This window comes from Corapipo altera, unplaced genomic scaffold, assembly GCF_003945725.1.
Source record: "Corapipo altera isolate COAL_440 unplaced genomic scaffold, ASM394572v1 61211, whole genome shotgun sequence".
NCBI classification, from domain to species: Eukaryota; Metazoa; Chordata; class Aves; order Passeriformes; family Pipridae; genus Corapipo; species Corapipo altera.
This window is the reverse complement of record NW_020885178.1, coordinates 28,970-45,195: the sequence shown is the minus strand read 5'-3', so window position 1 is coordinate 45,195 and position 16,226 is coordinate 28,970.

The following is a 16,226-nucleotide window of genomic DNA, read 5'->3' as shown; positions in this document are numbered from 1 at the left end:
CTGGAACGCTCCAGGCTGGGGGCAGAGGGGCCTGAGAGTTGCTCAGCAGGAAGGGACTTGGGGTGCTGCTTGACAGTGGCTGGTTATGAGCCAGAGTGTGCCCAGGGGGGCAAGAAGGCCAAGGGCATCCTGGCCTTTGTGGAGAAGAGTGTGGCCAGCAGGAGCAGAGAACTGATTGCCCCTCTGTGCTGGGCACTGCTGAGGCCCCACCTCGGGTGCTGTGTTCAGTTCCGACCCCTCAGTGCAAAAAGGCCCTTGAGGGGCTGGAGGGTGTCCAGAGAAGGGAACTGAGTTGGGGAAGGGTCTGGAAAACATGTCTGCTGAGGAACGGCTGAGGGAACTGGGCTTGTTGAGTCTGAAGAAGGGGAGGCTCAGGGGGGACCTCACTGCTCTCTACAATGACCTGAAAGGAGGTTTTAGTGGGGTGGGGGTTGGTCTCTTCTGCAAAGTCTTTAGTGATAGGAAGAGAGGAAACAGCCTTAAATTGCATCTGGCGAGGCTCAGAGTAGATATGAAAAAACTCTTTTTCCACTGAGAGAGTGTTCATGCATTGGAACAAGTAGCCCAGGGAGGCGGTGGAGTCTCTGAAAGTGTTCAGGTGTGTGGTGGGTTGACCTTGGCTAGACACCAGGTACCCTCCCAGCCGCTCTATCACTCCCCTTCCCAGCAGGACAGGGGAGAGAGTAAGGTGGAAAAAAAAAAATTGGGGATTGAGATAAGACAGTTAATTTAAAGCAAAAGTTCGCAGGGTTTGTTCTCTACTTCCCATGAGCAGCCATGGCCGGCCACTCCCGAGGAACAGGGCTTGGGTCCGCGGGACAGTTCCTCAGCAGGCAGCCATTAGACAATGAACGCCCCCCTCCTGCTCCATTCCTCAGCTTTTATAGCTGAGCTGACCTCACATGGTCAGGAATGTCCCTTTGGTCAGTTGGGCTCAGCTGGCCTACTTGGGTCCCCTCCCACGGTCTTGCCCTCAACTAAGGAAGGAAGGTTACAGTGTTGGTGCTGTGCTCAGCAGTGGCCAAAACACTGGTGTGTTCTCAACACCCTTCCAGCTGCCAATGCAAACGACAGCACTAGGAGGACTGCTGTGTGGAAATGAACTGCAGCTCAGCCAGACCCAACACAAATATCTATGGCACATATTCTATAGAATCCATCCTTAGCTATTGTATGATATATCTATAAGATATTACAAATAATAAGCAATAATAAGGCAAGTGTCCTCTTTGGTGACACACACAGCCCCCCAAACTACTCCCTGGGTTTGTTCCCTGGGGGTCTCTGCATCAGCAAGCATAGCTCCACACTGACTGTTCTGGGGTGTGCAGGCATTTGTGGTTCTGCCTGTCTCACACACACACACAACCTTGGGATGGATCTGGATGTCACTGGATGTGATGTCACAGGGGAGCTGTGATGTCATATGATGGATGTGATGTCATAGAGGAGCTGTTATGTCAACAAGGATGTGAGATCATGTAGTGGTTTGAACCTTGTTTTCCCCCAGAGGCTGAAAAGTGGTAACCCCCAGGGGTGGAAACCCCTGGAAGTTTTGAAGTTCTGTCCAATGAGCGCTCCTGCAGAAATGTAAACATATTGCAAGCACTGGAAGAGAAGAATTGTAGTTTGGTTGTTAGAAGAAGTAGCCATGTTGTAGGAGCCACGAGGAAAGGGGCCCAGAGCCACTCGGGGCCTCTGGGGGCCCCCCAGCCCCAGTTGGGGGGCTACAGAGACTTGGAACAGTGTTAGACTGGACTATGTGTCTGTAGCTGTGAGTTGGGAGATGTTTTCCATCATGAGTGAGCAGAGACGGAGCAGAAGCAGCGGCAGCATCCAGAAGTTATGGCTAAAAGCCAACTGATAAGACCTGAACCGAAAGAACAGCAGGAACAACATGCAGCACCGCAGAGAAGACTCCTGGAAGGAGAACCGAGGAAAAGAGAGCCTGCAGCAGAGTTACGGAGTTCTGGGGGTAAGAACTGATACCAGACCCCCCAAATTCCTTTGAGACCTCCTAGAAAGGAGGAAGATGATGGACTCTTACTTGAAAGAGCCTTGAAGTGCAACATGCACTGCAGAGAGGAGCTGGGAAGCTCAGAGCGTCCTGGGAAGCTGGACTGGGACGGAGAGGAATGTGGAGGAGGGCTTCGCCCCCCCCGCTGCCTTGAGGCAGAGCACAGAGTTCTGCAAAGGGGAATTTGAATCCCCTGAGGAAGGGACTTTCACGAAGATGCCCCTGCATTTCGTGATATACCTGTGGTGACGCGAGTCTGGTCCCTGCTCGCAGTCCACAGGTGAGGCCTTCGCTTGGACCGAAGGAGAGCCGAGGGGCTTGGAGACCCCCTTGTGTGTATTGAACAGAGATCCAGCTACAACAATCCAGTTACTGCTGCATGCATGAGATGAAGAGACCTGCTGCCTTAGAAGAGACTCCTGCTTGGGACTGGAAGGGATCTGTCCTTCTTTCCCTCCTGGACTTTTATTTGGAGGGGAGAAGAGATCTGATCCATTGTAAATACTATATGTCATGGAAGAGATAGTTGTGATCGTGTGTATAATGTGTTATAGTATTTATTTGTACAGTCATTGTAATATATTCCCTTTCCCCCACTTTGAGTCTGGTTGTGTTTTGTCTGGAAAAACCCATCTCACATTAGGTTGAGATGTGGGAGGGGGATGGAGCTAGGGAATTGGATTTTGGGGCTATCTCAAACCATGACAGATCACAAGGGAGATGTGATATCACAACAAGGATGTGATGTCACAAGGGAGGTGTGATGTCACAGGGAAGATGTGATGTCACAGGCAAACACGACATGTCACAGGGATGATATGATATCACAGGAGAGATGTGATGTCACAGGGGAGCTGTGATGTCACGGGAGGATGTGATGTCAGAGGGGAGGACATGACATCACAGGGATGATACAATATCACAGGAGAGATGTGATGTCATATGATGGATGTGACATCATAAGGTAGCTGTGATGTCACAGGAAGGATGTGATGGCATGGGGAGCATGTGATGTCATAGAGGAGTGACACATCTCCCCCAACCTTGTGATGTCAGAGGGGATCTGTGATGTCACGGGGAGGATGTGATGTCACAGGAAGGATGTGACGTCACAGGGATGATATAAAATCACAGGAGAGATGAGATATCACAGCATACATGTGATGTCGTATGATGGACGTGATGTCATAGGGGAGGATGTGATGTCACAGGAAGGATGTGACATCATAGGGGAGCTGTGATGTCAGAGGGGGGAACATGATGTCACAGGAATGATATCATATCACAGAAGAGGTATGATGTCACAGGAAGGATGTGATGTCAAAGGGAGCATGTGATGTCATAGGATGGATGTGAAGTCATAGGAGAGATGTGATGTCACAGGGGAGCTGTGATGTCATAGGGGAGTTGTGGTGTCACAGGGAGGATGTGATGTCATAGGGACGACATGATATCACAGGAGAGTTGTGATGTCATATGATGGATGTGACGTCATAGGGAGGATGTGATGTCACAGGGGAAGTGTGGTGTCACTGGAGAGCTGTGATGTCACAGGAGAGCTGTGATGTCACAAGGGAGGGTGTGACGTCACAGGGATATATGGTATCACAGGAGACGTGATGTCATTTGATTGATATGACGTCATAGGAGAGATGTGATGTCACAGGGCAGGTGTGATGTCAGAGGAAGGATGTTATGTCACGGGGAGCATGTGATGTCATAGAGGAGTGACACATCTCCCCCCCCAACCTTGCTCCAGCTAACGTCGTGGAATTTCTCTTAGTTTCCCTTGGGTTCAAGGTCAGGTTGTTTTATTTCCATGGATGTCTAGAGATGAGTTCAGGGTAGCTCAGACCTTTTGGTGAGGAAGGACTTGTTTACTCTTGAGCATTTGAACTCTGCCTTTGTTACTGGTTTCTTCCCACTGTTTCAGAGCAGTTCATTTCCCATGGTGAAAGCTCTGATTCCCCAGCACAGTCAGGTTATCCTGAGCTCAGGATGTTTTACTGGTATCATTTTTCTCCGGTATTAATTCTGTGCCAAATTATGGCTTCCTAGGTCAGTGAAATGTTAGAAGATAGAGAATCTCACCTTGATCTTGGAGAGAACACTTATATACTTCTTTATTCTATTGAATTCTTCCCTTATAGTTATGGATGACAGGACACCCATGTGGAAAGTCCCTTTTCTGGTTTTCAGGACTTAAAACAGATGCTTTTCTGATGTTGGTATTTATTGGAGTGTTATTTATTCAACTGTGAGGGTTGAATTGAGTGTTCCTCGCACCTTTAAAAAGTGCAACCCCTTTAATCTATTGTTTTAAAACCCATGCATTAGATGTCAGACGACATAAAGACAGCATGTAGAGAAAACCCTGATGTAAGTGATGGTTCCAGGCATCCCGTGTATGGATAAAAGATTTCCAAGGCTTTGTTCCAAGGCTGCTGCTCCGCCCCCACCCTCTGCCTGCTGCCCCTGCGCCTCTGACACCTGATTGACCGCCGCCCCACCAATGGGCCGTCCCAGGGGATGCAAATGTCCCGCCCTGCTGCATATTCATGAGCTCGAGGCAGGGCTTTGAGCCCTTGATCAGGGCACTGGTGAGCTTTTGGTCCCCGCCCGCCGCTGCCGCGCCCGGAGCACGCCCATGGCAAGTGCACGGGGTCAGCCACGGAAACATTGTTTGGTCCAACGGGGCGCGCGGAGGACAGTCGCTGGGTGCACATGGACTCAGGAGAACTTTGCCTGCCGGAGCCGCTCTCCCCGCACCACGAGGAAGAGCAGGTACCGCATCGCCCCGGCCGCAGTGGCGCAGAGGCTGCTCGGGAGGTGACTGTGCTAGAGGGAGATGCACACTCGCTATCCTTACTGCCTGCACAGCGCAGGGCTGGGGGGAATTGATCCAGGCATGAAAAGTGAATGGCGGCAATGGCACGTTGGTGAAATGATACGGGAAGTGAATGGCTGGCAGGAGCACAGTTTGGGAAGGGGGCGCAGGGAAAACCCACTGTCATGTTTCGGGATAAATAAAAGAAACAGGGGAGGGTCCCCTTTCAGATATGGTTTATAGATCAGTGCACTGTGTATAGTGCAAGATAGCTTCATAAATGTAAGAATGCAGTTTCTACAGCTTTTACAACAGTGACACGTTTTTTATAAAATATGTAAAGAGACGATAAGTTGTGTGTTAGGTTTGGCTTTTTTTGGTGTTTTTTTTTTCTTTGTGGATGCTTTGTCCCTCCAGCTCCCCCCAAAGGAGCTTTCTTGAATGTACCTTCTTACAGCTAATTTGAAGGATTAGTTTAGATAAGCCTTTTAGAGTAGATGCATTTCAATGAAATCGGGGCACATGTCTTTTTCGCTCCGGTGCAAGATTCGAACTAATTTTTTTCTTCCTCTTTGGCTCAATAAAAGCCATCTTAAAACACTCCCAATATATTGTGTGAGTGCAGGGCTTGAGGCGTGTGGGACTGAATGGACACAGAGAAAGAACTAACATTCAGAAACATATCTGCTTCCGTCTCAATTAATAAACCCCAGAGTTTGACACATTGACTTCAAATTCCCACAGAAAAAGTAGCAGTGTGTATTCCCTCTGACACCTTGGCCACCCTAGAGCAAATAAAGATGCTGAGGAGTAAAAAGGAGTTCCAGCATGCTCTGGGTTTATTTGCTTTTTGGAGAAAACATGTTCCAGACTTCTCCATTATTGCTGCCCTAGTGGCATCATGCCAGATAAGGAGTTGGATAAATAGATAGTTCCTTCTCTTTAATAATGGGTCTGTAGTGGGCCAGATTTCCCCTTTTTGCAGGAACCTACCAGCAGATGAGATCAAACTGCGTGAGAGCGACAAAGCTTTCAACTGCTGCAATGGGCAGAAGAGATAACTGCCCCCACAACTGCTTCTGTTATCAGTTTACAAGTAAGCCATGAGAAAACGAAGTAGCAACAGGACTGGAGAGTTGTACTGTTCTTTGCAGCGCTGATTGTTTGCATGTATTTATGTTTTTATCTTAATAACTTTGTGATATGCACGTCTGTGTGTATTTTTGTCTCAGGAGTTTTGCAATATGTAAAAGTTTCCTACAAACATTGTGTCTCCTCTACTCCCAGAATTGCTTGTATGATCAGCTTATTAATAATTGTTGACTTATTTGTGTTTTTATCATGAGCAACTCACTGGTAAGATTGTGTAAGAGAAACCATTTTATGTATTGTTAGTTTAATTTTTGCTAAGTTTATTTTGTCTTTTTATTGAAAAACGAATTGTCCTGGGAGAAGCTTTTAGATATGTATTATTCTGTCTCAGTCAATTGAGAAACAAGAAACTCAATCAAATTTGGCCTGGGAGTTGATACAAGAACTTATGCATATTTGGAATCATAAAAATATGTATTAAATGCATTAACCCTCTGCCTCGGAAGGCATCAAATTTTATATTTGGCTAAATTTCTCAAAATATTAACAAATGAAACTAAATCTAGACAAAAGAAAAGAAAGTGTGACCTGAAGAGAATATAAGAAAGCCTTGTACCAGCTCCCAGGTAATTCAATGTATTTGCATAAGAACTGATGTGTAATTTCATGTCCAATTTCAAGACACATTGGCCCCTCTAACAGACATGTTTATCGGCGGAGGGGGACAGACAGAATTGCATATGAATCAATATGATTAGCAAAAATGTCTGCTTTATTAGAGAAAAGGCAGCTTATATGCTGCTTGTGACACACAGGCATGTGATTCTTCCCCAGGTTACATTGGATACATAAGAGAAACATACTGTGGTGTACAGCATTAATTGGATAACTGCAGGTGTCCATAAAACTTGTTTTCTTGACAAAACAACTCCTCCTTAACCTTGGCACAAGGCCTGCAGCCATATTAGTGGCACAGTATTTTACTGTTTGCACCCAGTTATGCCAAGGTGAAGGTCTCAGAAATGCAATAGAAATTGTTCACACAATTTCTGCCCTGCAACAAATCCCCCGTTGAAGTTTGAACAATTTAGATTGAATTTCTGTAACATTCCTTATTGTATCCATAACGGTCCAATAACCACAAACATACAATAACAATACTATCATTAATAAACTTAACAACCTATTGACCCCAAGATGTGTGTTCTAAAAGTGTGCCTAAGAGTGCTTCTCCAAACGTATTCAGTCTAAAACACTTCTGGAAATGGAACTCCATTTAACTTTGAGTTATGTGTCTTCTGTGTTTGTTTAAAAGATGTTTGTGTATTTGTTGGATCAAAACACATTAATCATCATGCATTCACACACATACACACATACAAACTCTCACAGTGGCCACTGTCAACATTCACACAAACATACTGTTGAATTCCATATCACTGTGTTTTATCAGCTAAAAAGTTAAAATTCTTTAGTACCTTATAATGTTAAAGTTTCTTAACCAAACAGATAAAATTAACTAGATAGATAAAATTTCTTTTACTAAAATGTAGTGAATAATTTAAAGTTCACACAACACACTTTCTTAAATTCTTCTTCACTTCTAAACTTATGTGCCTTAAAAATATTGAAAAAGGAATTGTGCTCATAATACCTAAAATTGTGTGTAATACTGAAAAATTGTGCTCTCAATAAGACTAAAAATACTGTGCTCTTTTGGTAATTCACTGTTACCTGCAACAGTAACAACATCAGCTCTGTTCTGAAGAACCAGTTTCTTTCCAGGGTTTCATTTATGTGCAGATAGCCAGAGAACACCTGTGCACAAAAAACTTAATACACATGAAACGCTTTTGCAAGTCAATAGAGGAGAACTGATATCCTTCTGTCCTCCTTTCCTTTGTGCAAAAGTGTGTTGAGTTCTTAAATCACTGATTTTTGTACCAAATACTCTTATACTAATAATTCTAAAGCTATAACAGTTTTATTCTGCAACAAACTACATTGTACTAATTCTATTATTTAATAATTCTGAAAAGATGTCTAGGAATGTTGCTTATCTGTTCTAAACTCCAGCATTATTGTCTTCTTCATCATCATCATCAGAACTTGTATCTGATTCTGAAGAAGTGTCAGTTTCTACAGACAAAAAAGGTTTTATAGCTGCAGTTATTGCATCAGCTATACAAAATGTCCCTTTCTGCTCAACCATCTTTTTCACAGCCTCTATGAAGTCAAGTGAGTCAGCACTCTTATGTGGCGCGCTCAATATTTGCTTTGTTTTGTCATTAGCATTGTAATAAGCTAACAAGTCTATGAACTGTGCTTTTATGTCACAATGTATGTCTGGATCTGAGTTTATAGCTTGACGCAAACGATTCACAAATCGATCATGTGGTTCATTAGGTCTCTGCTTGAACTTAGAATGTGAGGGTCTTGTTCTTACATCCCTTAGTGCAAGCAATGACTGATAAGCTAAGTTCTGACTAGTCTGTAGTACCTCCTTTGAAAACTGTGTTTGCAAATGTACACTCTTGTACTGACCAAAACCCATGAGCATGTCAGCAGTAACACCAAAAAGAGGGTGTCCTTTCTGCTTAGATTGTGCAACCATTGCTGCACAACTGGCTCTCCATTCATTAAGAAATTCCACTTGCTGAGAAGGAGAAAGTAATACAGATATGATTATACGAATATCATATGGTGTTAAAAAATGAGCAGTAAAAAGATGCCACAGTATTACTCGTGTATAATCACTCTTTAAACCATACAGCATAACAGTTATTTTAACTTCTTTTAAAATTTTCCAGTCCAAAGCTTCCCAGGGTTCACTCTCAATTAAAGTTGAAACATTAGAGGGGGCTGTATTCAGCTGAACAAACTGTCTCTCTCCTAATTTAGATTCAAGTTCTTGAAAACGAAACAATAAAGTGTCTTTAAGGTCTTTTACTGCAAGCATAGTGGCTTTCTGACTTCCATTGTCCAAGCTCTCGTCATCAGAAGACAAGCTTGAGGATGGAAATGATGAAAATAGCTCTTTTGCATTACCACGATTAGGTTTGTCTTTCTCCTCTCGCAGCAGAACTGAAGCAGGTGAAGGAGCCATGCTCGCTTCGGCAGCGGCTCCAGTCCCTGTCGGAACGGTGGTGGCTTCTGCCGAAACGGCAGCTCTCACTAAGACGGCAGCAGTGTCTGCTAAGGTGGTAGTCCTTGCCGAAATAGCTTCAGTTGCTACGTCAACACTTGTAGGGGTAAAGCCTGCTACTGCAACTGCAGTTTCTGTGGTTGAACTTCCTGGTTCTGATGTGACGACTGCTGATGATGTAATTTCAGGCGACATGGTAGTTTCAGGCGGTAGCGATGCAGCGACATCTAGTGGCTCGGAGGCTCCTAGCAGCTCTGTTCCAGGCGGCGCATGTGCAGTAACAGCTTCTGGCTCTACGACCAGCGCAGGCGCAGCTGGGGGTGGCTCTGCTGACAGCGCAGGCTCAGTAGAAGGTGGCAGTGCTGGCAGCGCAGGCGCAGAGAAGGGCGGTGGCAGAGTGCCAGCGTTGCTCTCTGCTGCTCCTGCTTTTCTCACAGCCTCTGCATTAACCCTTGGCACAAATGTGCTGCTAAACTGAGTTAGTCCCGCTGCTTTCATTAGCGTTCGTGACTGTTCAGCCGCAGGCACTAGGACCTCCCCGCAGACTCATCGGCACGGAGACAAGCTGCAGTCCCGCTTCTTCCCGACAAAGTTCCCTGAGCAATTATAAGTTTTTGCTGCTCCGTACTTAACTCTTGCAGCGATTCAATGACTAAACGCCAGACTTTAGGGTATTTCCTATATTTTTCAACATTTTTAGACCCTTTTTCCATTTCTTCCCATAACTGTTCCTTTATAGCATCCCAAATGGATACCTCAAAGGCAGCTTGAGCGGAGGGGAGTAAATTCTTAGCTCTCGCCCAGACTATTAACCCTTCAAGGGCTTTTTTATCATAATTTGGCTCTCTTAGAGAGACTATATATCGGAGGAGCGTTTCCGCAGCCTCATCCTCTTTGGATGCCGCGGGCCCCATGCCTCCTCCCTCGGTCGACTTGCTTGGCCAAGGCGAGATTCCAACACCACTGCGCGCGGCTTTCTCGTAGCGCCGGGGACAGCACTACCTCACACGACCGCTTCCCTCAGCTCCTACCGTTCACCTTATGTCCCTGTAGAACTCGGCGAAGTAGAAGTCCCTGTGCATCGGGCGCCAGATATCGATGGAGGGGGACAGACAGAATTGCATACGAATCAATATGATTAGCAAAAATGTCTGCTTTATTAGAGAAAAGGCAGCTTATATGCTGCTTGTGACACACAGGCATGTGATTCTTCCCCAGGTTACATTGGATTCATAAGAGAAACATACTGTGGTGTACAGCACTAATTGGATAACTGCAGGTGTCCATAAAACTTGTTTTCTTGACAAAACAACTCCTCCTTCACCTTGGCACAAGGCCTGCAGCCATATTAGTGGCGCAGTATTTTACTGTTTGCACCCAGCCATGCCAAGGCAAAGGTCTCAGAAATGCAATAGAAATTGTTCACACAATTTCTGCCCTCCAACACATGTTTATTATAGAATCCCTTACACCCACCACGCATTAAAGGATACCCTGATTACTCACGGGGTGGAGACATTAGCTAATGAAAATTAGATTTGTGTCAGTATTAAATCCTGATGTTTGTAACTTTGTTAATGTTAGTAAATTTGATTGTAGCTATTGAGATCCTGTTATGTCCCATATGCTTACTATTTTACTGTAAGGTTTGGGTTTTTTTCTGGGAATTGGATTGCATTGGGAAAAGATTTGTGCTCTCTCTTCCTTTTCTTTTCTCTCTTTCTGTCCACTACACGAAAGGCACCGCCCACAAAGAAGATTCACAGTGAACGACCAAAGAAGAGAAATTATTGAATGCATAAATCATGGGGTGGTGTCAGAAATTGAAATGGTTAATGATTTATGCATTCTAGGATTGCCAAGGGACTTTTGCAGGCTTCTGCAGGACTTTTGCATTAGACCTCTGATGGCCCCTCAAAGCCCATCCCCCCCTCTGCCAATCTTGAAAGGCAAGAAAAACCCTTTTACCAGGTCCCTCAGGGGAACTCTGCACAGGCCCAGCAGACATTGGAGGCTTGAGGAATGGCCCGGGACACCATCCATGGATATAATAACTCATAACTTCTTGGAGTGTGGGGGCTTCCCTCCCCCACCCCCAGTGGATCAAGGCCACCACTTCAACTCACAGACATGGAAGCTGCAACTACCAAGTTCCATCGCTGGACCCTGTGGGTGGTGACTATATACATCTTTCCACTCTCAGCTTTGCTTTCCCTTACTCTCCCTTACCCTTATCCTCTCTTTCCTTTCTCTCCCTTATGCATTTTCCCCCCAGGGGTTATCCCTATGATAGATAATATAGATGACAACACCCAAAATGCTAACATACCTGTTAAAACAAAATTGTTAAAATAAACCCTACCTATATATGTTTTCAGACACCGTTTATTCAGTGTCGTTTCACTCTAATCCACCCCAAGAGAATTATTGATAAGAACCTGGGTTACCCCCCTCCCCTTTTTCTGGGGTGTGTCGTAACAGGGTGGCAAAGAGGTTTCTCTACATTGCTTTTCTGTGATGAAGAAATCACTGTCCCAGAGAAATCTTTGCAGGTGACAGGCTTGAAAAGGAAACACCTTCACAGCCAGAACGAGGAGATCAGAAACCTTGCAAAATTCAACTGCAGCCAATGTGAAGGAATCTGACTTAGTCTTGGTTTTAAATATGACTAATACTCTTCTTCCTTTAGCAGATGCACTAATTCATTTCTATAACCTGCAGCCTCCCCCAAAGTGCAGAAACTCCAGAAGCTTCAGGCCTCTTCCAGCATGATTTCATCAGCTCTGCCTCCTCAAGAAGTCAGGAAAAAAAATACAGCTTTATGTGAAAAATAAATGAGTAGCTTTTTCTTACTCTGAAACCAGAAAATAATGACATGAAACCCAGATCAAATGCAGCACTATCACTTGTCTTTCCAAATGCCAGCATTAATTCTCTCTCTTGCAGCTCCCAGAGACTTTCAGAAGGCCCTTAACAGAAATGCTGCAGCTTGCTCCAGGAGTTTTGCACCGAAGGGGATCTGCCTGACCTCGCTCCTGCCACAATCCCTGTTTTCTCCTTGGATCAAACGAGCAGTTCTGCAGCACTAGCAATAGTCTGAGCTTTTAGATCAAAACTAGTGTCTCAAAACCTGGAAGTCAAGTCGGCCCCTGCAAGTCACAGAGGGTTGGTTTGGTGTGTGCACAGACCAGTCAGGCATCTTTTTATACCAGAAACAAATTCTCTGTTTAACACATGCCTGATGAGCTGCATTTACCCTGCACACCTGGGTCATGCCCCGGATGCTGAGTGCTCAGCCACACTGTCATCCTGATCATCCTCCCCATGCCCTTGGGGGCATTTTTGGAGCCAATTTACACCTCTAATATTTTTTTCTCTCCTGGAGAGAGAACCGATTTTGCCTGCACATTGTAATCCCTTCAGAAGAACTTTTCCCTTTTCCCCCTAGTTTTTCTCACTTGTTATTACTTTTTTCCCCCTAAGTTTAAAAATTAAAGTCTTTGCTCTGAAAGAGGGTGAAGGAAGAATGAAGAAGCTTCAGACCAAGGAGAAAAACCTTAAAATCCGAATTTCCATGAGCAGCACAACACGTCTCGTCCTGCTGCATTAATGCTGCCTCACGAAACGGCAACGGCCTCTGCAGGCAGCTGCCTAAAAACACCCATGGCTCCTCGGGAAAACAGAAATGCAATTTTTATATTTTTTTTCCCCCCAAAGCTTTCATTTTTCTCTCTTTACATTCAGCCCCTCGGTGACTCCCGAGAGCCCTCTGCAAAGCCATAAACTGACTCTTGGAGGAGCTTTTGGATACCTCCGGGATTCTCCCCCGCGCTGGCGTAGGGCCCGTGGGTGTGAGGGGCTGAGGGGTCGAGCGCCTGGACACTGATAAATATCAGCACACAGGGATACGAGCCCGCCCCCGCCGCGCTGCGCAAACGGCGCAGGGATACGCAAGCGACGTAAGGCGGCGCTGCGGACGGCAATAGAGCGGCAATAGAGCGGCAATAGAGCGGCAATAGAGCGGCAATAGAGCGGCGCTACGCAAATTGCGTAAGGGGGCGCCGGTAACGGCAATTGAGGGAGTTACGTAAGTTGCGTAAAGCTACGCAAATGGCGCAAGGGCCCTGCCCTCAGCGCTACTCAAATGGCGGAAGGATCCCGGTTGCTTCCTAAGGGCTCGTGGACCTTTCCCGGTTCATCCCAGTCCTCTCCAAAGGGCTCCCAGTTTGCCCCAGTCCCTCCCTAAGGGCTCCCAGTTCCCTCCTAAGGGCTCCCAGTCCATCCCAGTTCCCTCCTAATGCCGCTGCCTTCAGCGCTACGCAAATGGCGTAAGAGGACGCCGGTAACGGCAAAGGAGGGGAGCTACGTACACTGCGTAAGGCTACGCAAACGGCGTAAGCGCCCTGCCCTCAGCGCTATGCAAATGGCAGAAGGGCCCGGGTTCCTTCCTCAGGGCTCCCAGTTTATCCCAGTACCTCCCAGTCCTTTCCTAAGGGCTCCTAGTTCATCCTAGCTATCGCCGTGTTCTCGCGCTTCCAGAATTTTCTCCCTCCGCTTCCCAATTATAAAAGGGACTTTCTGTGCTGAACACCAAGTCGGGAGCACTGACAGGCTCTGCGCAGGGGCCGTGTGGTATTTGTTTTCTCTAGAGTTCATGTTTTTATAATGAAGGGGGAAGGGAAGGAAGGGAGCTGCTCCTGCCAGCATGCCAATAAGCTGTTGCAAAGGACTGGAGCTCTCAGAGCCAATTAGTCCTCCAGTGAACCATTTAGTTGATGAAATAAATCCAGTCCCAGGCATGGATCAGCAGGATTCGAGACAGAAAAGCCTGTGTGGGTACGCAGGGCATTGAGCTCGTCCAGATTTGTGCACAGGTGCAACTTGCTGCATTTTAATACTGAGTGCTTTTGATACACAAACTGGCCACCAAAACTCCCTTGGGTCACAACGTGCAAAGGTGGGACAGCTTTATCCAGAACACATAGTCCACACAATTTCTCAAAGGTGGATCAGAATCTGTGCCAACCTGTGAGGGAACCATGAAAGCCACCCACAGGAGTTGCATTTCCCGTACGGATATCAGGTGGGGACAAGTCCCTGCCACAGGAATGGAAAATCCATGGTGGGGTGGGAAGGGCCAAGATGCTGCCCTGGCAGAGAAAAGTGGATGTGCCACTGCAGCATCTCCCAGCAACCCTGCTGAAATGGTTAATAAAGACAAAAACAGATAATTTGCTGATCAAATTATATTTGCAATGTTGTAATTACAAAATAACAAATTGTAATGTTATGTTACTATGATAAGCTATATTCTGTTATGTTAACCATAGGCCTTAGATATATATATGTGGAAGGGGTACCTAGAATGATGTGGGAAAGACATAATGCACAAAGAGGAAAACCGGAAGTAAATGAGAGAAGGATATACCGCCGTCATCCCGAGACCGGTTCCCTAGCAACAGGGCAGAGCATGCGCGGAGAGAGCTGCTGACAGTTAAAAAGAGAGAAACGGGAACCAGAGGAACTGACTCCTTAGCAACTGAGCAGAGCATGCGCAGAGAGAGCTGATGATATGAAAAGGAAGAAACGAAACAAGGCTTGGGCTATGGGGAAACGAAAGTTACAACTCTATAAAAGGACTGGTTTGTTGCTTTTTGAATTTGTGGACCGCTGGTGGAGCAGAGACTCCCTGGCCACCCAGCGCTGTTTTGCTTATTTGCCTTCAATAAATTTTGGAATTTTATACTCTAAAATTCCTTGTGGTCTCTTTAACTATGACACCTGCTGTGGGTGGAAAAACACCATTAAGGTGGAACACACTCCAGGAAAGCAACGGCAGAGTCTGTCTCCCTCTGAATGTGATGTCTCCATCATCCAGACACAAAGCCATGCTTTGGACCTCCCTGCACCCGTCTTGTTTATCCAGCTCCTTAACCATATCAGAACAAGACCAAAAAAATTTCTTCTTTTTATATTCTTGTAGTGGGTTGACCCTGACCAGATACCAGGTACCCACTAAACCTGCTCTCTCACTCTCCCTCTGCAACTGGACAGAGGACAGAGAAAAAAAACAGCTAAGAATTCCTGAGCAGAGATAAGAGCTGGGAGAGGTCAGTGACTGATCACTTTCATGGGCAAAACAAGACTCCAAGTGGGGATAGTACTTATATTTATTACTAACAGGATAAGAGCCAAAGAGTGAGAAATAAAACAGTCTTACAAACACCTTCCCCCTACCCCTCTTTCATGTTCTCCCTCCTCCCCCCCAGCGGTGCAGGGGGACGGGATTGGGGTCACAGTCAGTTGTTGTTTCTGCTGCTGCTCAAGGAGAGGAGTTGGAGTCCTTCCCCTGCTCCCGTGGGGTCCCTCCCACGGGAGACAGTCCTTGATGGACCTCTCCGGCGTGAGTCCATCTCTCGGGCAGCAGCTCTTCCCAACCTGCTGTCCCGTGGGTCACTCCTCCATGGGGTCAGTCCTTCACGGAGCTGTACAGGCCTGGGTCCCTCACAGGGGCCATGAGTCCTGCCCGGGAAAAACCTGCTCCAGCCTGGGCTTCCCTCTCCATGGGCTGCAGGTCCCTGCCAGGCCCCTGCTCCAGCCTGGGCCTGCCACGGGGTCACAGCCTCCTTCCTGCATCCACCTGCTCCAGCGTGGGAGCCTCCATGGACTGCAGGGGGGTCTCTGCACCCCGATGTTCCCCCAGGGGCTGCAGAGGCACAGTTGCCCCACCCTGCTCTGCACCATGGGCTGCAGGGCCTCAGCTCCAGTGCCTGGAGCACCTCCTGCCCCTCCTTCTGCACTGCCCTTGGGGTCTGCATTGCTGTTCCCATGTTTTCACTCCACTCTGCTCTGGTTGGAATTCCTTCTGTGCCACGACCTTCTGTTCCTAAATATGTTATCCCAGAGGCGTTACTGTCACTCTCAGGGACTCCCAGTCTGAGTCCAGTATGGCCCCAGTCACTCCCAGTCACTCCCTGGAGGATGCCATTTGCCCTCTGCATGGTCCCAGTTGCTCCCAGTATGATCCCAGTATTAGTCCAGTCACCCCCAGTATGATCCCAGTAACTTCCAGGCACTTCCAGTACAAATCCAGTTTGTTCCCACTCATCCCCAGTATGGCTGCAGTCCCTCTCACACACTCCCAG